General features: G+C 34.8%; 1 long non-coding RNA gene across 1 annotated transcript in view; it reads left to right on the top strand.

Annotated features, from left to right (window-relative positions):
• Positions 1-549: 549 nt before the first annotated feature.
• The window catches only part of LOC105179686, a 7361-nt gene continuing 4222 nt past the window's right edge, over positions 550-3688 (top strand). The window contains exons 1-3 of the long non-coding RNA XR_849337.2: positions 550-1071; positions 2234-2285; positions 3269-3566. This is a non-coding gene — a long non-coding RNA (uncharacterized LOC105179686). The remainder of the gene's footprint in view (positions 1072-2233; positions 2286-3268; positions 3567-3688) is intronic.

The raw sequence follows: 3688 nt of genomic DNA, 5'->3' as shown, positions 1-3688 counted from the left end.
CCACATTAATTTGGTCACTTTCAAACATTTCGAACGAAAAAAAAAAAAAAAAAACCGTTCACCCGTTTATAGATTTATTTCTATCCTCTCTCTCTCTTGTCAACTTCTACATCAATTTTTATTCTCTCTCTCTCTCTCTTCTTCTCATTATATTTATTTTATATTTTTTATTTATCTAATTAATATATTTTTAAATAATAATTAGTTTTTTAAATTTAAATTAATAGTGCACACACATTTAAGTGTGCCATATATATATTAGTCGTTTTTTTATTTTTGATCTTGAAGCTCTATTTATCATTAAAATTAAAATATTATTCAGATTAGCAGATTGATTATGAACACAAGCTATTTATAAAATAATAATAAATTTTGGGTAAACCCTAAATTTATAAACTGGTATCTTTTCAAGACATTTGATGGCATATGTGATTGAGGTTGATTTACATTAGCAATTAATATAAAGAGTTTGTGTATTTTACAAAAAGAAATTAATAAAAGAAAGGGTGGGGGTGGGGGCTAATGGCAACTTTGGGAATTACAAGTGGTACATGTCGTCATCATCATCTTCATACCCAAGAAACACAAACATTTCTCTCTCTCATATTTCTCAATGTCTGTCTCTCTTCACTTCGGAATGAAGATGACGAATGCGAATTCCTTTTCTTCTTCTTCTTCCTTTTATGGATGATTTCTCAGAATCTTGATGCCATAGTTTTGGAAAGAAATTGTACTAAAGATATCCCAAAACAGAAAAAATCCACGGGTAAAAAACCCTAAAAATCACCATCCTCTTTGCGGCCATTTTACCCAAAACCACCGTCCATCCACAATCCCACGTTTTAAGCCTCACCCCTTCATTTTCCATTTCCTCTATTCATGTTCCGATTCTCACCCAAAAAAACAGAGGAAAGAATAAGGGGGGAAAGATCAGCAGAAAGGGAGGGAAGGGTTAGGGTTGAGTACCAGCGGCGGCGGAGGGGGATGTGAACAAGGGGGCCGTTAAGTGGTTTCATGATCTGGGTTTATGACTCCGGAGGGTGATGGGGACCTCTTGTCTTCTGTTCCAATGTAATTCATTTTGACGCTCTCAGCTTTCCACTTTTCTTGAAATATTGGGTGATGAAAACTTGTTAGTTTTTCACTTTTGAATGTATGGAAACTGCGCTTTTGGTTTTATCATTGGGTTGAAGAGTAGTTCAATTCTTGGCTTCTTGATTGAATTCTTGGTTGGTTTTTTCTAGAATCAAGTTTTAGAAGTGTTCTCTTGTTTTTCTTGGGTAAAAAATGTCTAGAGAACAACACGTTTCCCCCCCTCCAGTTTTTAGTTTCTTTAGGGTTTTCCTAAAAGATGGTGGGTTGTTCGTTTCTTGGTTGATTTCTTTCAAGAATTTGGTTGGCCTGCCAAGGCAGGGTTTAGTTGTTTATTAACTGCTGCGCCACTCAGGGATGTTCTTGATTGAATTCAAGTTTCTCAATTATCTTCTTTATGGTTTTTATTGAACTTTAGGATGTAAGAATTGGAGTGAGAATGCAGATTTTGTTTTAACGAAAAAAATGCACCCCAAGAAGATCATGCGGTTCTTAGATAAAATTTGGCTATTCTTCTTTCTCTTTGGGTTTCATCCATTTTAAACTGGGACCTGCAGAGGAGGTTCACCTTTCTGGTTTTTTAAGTTACAGCCATCCGCATATATCTACAAATAAAGCCTGATTATGCATTAGTCATGGAATTTCTATGGCAAATCAAGGAAACAGAATGGGCTTGAATGAAAAATAATAGGCATGCATTTCTAACTAGGTATTTTATCATTATCACGGATCTGTTTCTTTTGATCCCTTTATTGGTTGTTAATGTTAACTCCATCCCATCTTGTTGTCAGCATAGTTCAAAACTTTAATATTGGAACATATGTGGATATTGTTTTGTATGTTCTTTTGGTAGTGGTCATGACTCACAAGGAAAATATGTTATGGTCACCTGTACAATTAAATTAACAGTCGCGTATTTAATTGACAGTTGTTAATGTTTTCATGAAGTCCTAACCGAGGACATAACTTGTCTTAGCCTTACCATTGCTTTATCTGCCACTTTTATTGTATTCCCTCTCACTTCTTGTTTCTTTGCTATGGAACTGAGCTCTTATGACAATTTGCACATTCTTAATTTATAAAATATAGAGTTTTCTAAAACTAATTTACTAATATTTTGTGTTTTTCATGGTTGTTTCAGAGATTGGTCATTTGCTTGAAATGGCCAATACTCCCAGTCCACAAGCATGCAGGTAACGAATTTAAAATGCTTTCTTAAATAATATCGTTTGATAGTGGTTTCTACTTAAGCACATATTCTTGACGTATTTGGTGCACATTAGTTGATTATGTATTATTACATGTGGTTTGCCAGTCCACTATTATTACGTTAGCGTGATTAAATGCTATTCCCATTCCTCTAAAAGATAGTGTAGTAATCTAACGTGATTAAAGGCGAAGGCAATAAGCATTTTTTTTTACATTCAAGTCTCCATTTCTGCTGTCGTTCTTGGTTCATACTTGAATTAGTTTCTGCATGTAATGCTTAATCTTGGTTGTCTTATACGATGCTTCATTTAAAATAAATAAATATTCATAAGCTATGCCATGTTATCTCCATTGTTGAAGTGTGAAGAGCATTCTTTATAGTCAGTGCTTTTTAGTCCTCATTAATTAACAAGATGTTTCCTCCACTCCTTTCAAGTTCTAATAGTTAGCATCGATATACCGGGTTTTACATAATGCTGGGATTGGTTTGACATTACCATGGTTAACCTATGAATAGCGCTCCCTTTTGTCAATTATGTTGAAGCTTTTTTCCGGAACTCAGGGAAAGTTTGATGCTCTAGCAACTAATATGACCTAAGATAAATATTTCAACGTGGTTAACCATAGCTAAAAAGTTGATATTATATTAATCTTGTGTTACGGGGACGAGGATTATACTTTTCTTTCGTAGAAGCTGCTAATTTATGTTCTTCCGTATTTACTAAATATGCTTTTACGCTATATTTGTCATGTACTTGTCTCTTCTCTTGTCCAGTGTACCGTGGGCATGTCGTAATTGGAAGTCTTGGATGTAATAACTCATCTATATGTTTTCATATGTATAATTTAATGGAAAAATTGGACGCTTTCTTGAAAGAGGATGAGGAAAGTTTGACTGAGACTTGTATGCCTACTCGTAATCCATCTAGAATCATGATGAATCATCTGATTTCTTTATGTTTTGCAGGGTGGTGCTAAATTTGTACCCCCAGCATTGGTGATAAGTTGACAATTGCTGGGCTTTGCTGCAGTTTTCTTAATGTAAATAGAATAGAATACAGTAAAAAATGGGGGGAGCTTGTTCCAGGAAGCGAGACCAGCCAGTAAACAAGGATAACCTGAACAGAGGGGTTTCAGGTAGACATACTAAAAGTGGAAGCTCAAAATGGCTTGGAACCTCATTTTCTAGATCATCTATGGATGCTGGTCAAGGGAAACGAAGTTGCCCATCTCTTATGGATATGTGTATATATAAAATTCGGCAAGTATGTTTGGCGTGGTTACTCTTTTTATAGTTTACTGTATAAGAGGGACAGCCATACTGTTTTAAGTGTATTGACAAGCTATTTTCTTTTGTTGGAGGACATAAACAAAAATAGCACCTTCT

This window comes from Sesamum indicum, unplaced genomic scaffold (assembly GCF_000512975.1).
Source record: "Sesamum indicum cultivar Zhongzhi No. 13 unplaced genomic scaffold, S_indicum_v1.0 scaffold00189, whole genome shotgun sequence".
Classification (NCBI taxonomy): domain Eukaryota; kingdom Viridiplantae; phylum Streptophyta; class Magnoliopsida; order Lamiales; family Pedaliaceae; genus Sesamum; species Sesamum indicum.
The sequence above is the reverse complement of the archived record's forward strand: the minus strand, read 5'-3'. Positions and strand labels throughout refer to the sequence as shown.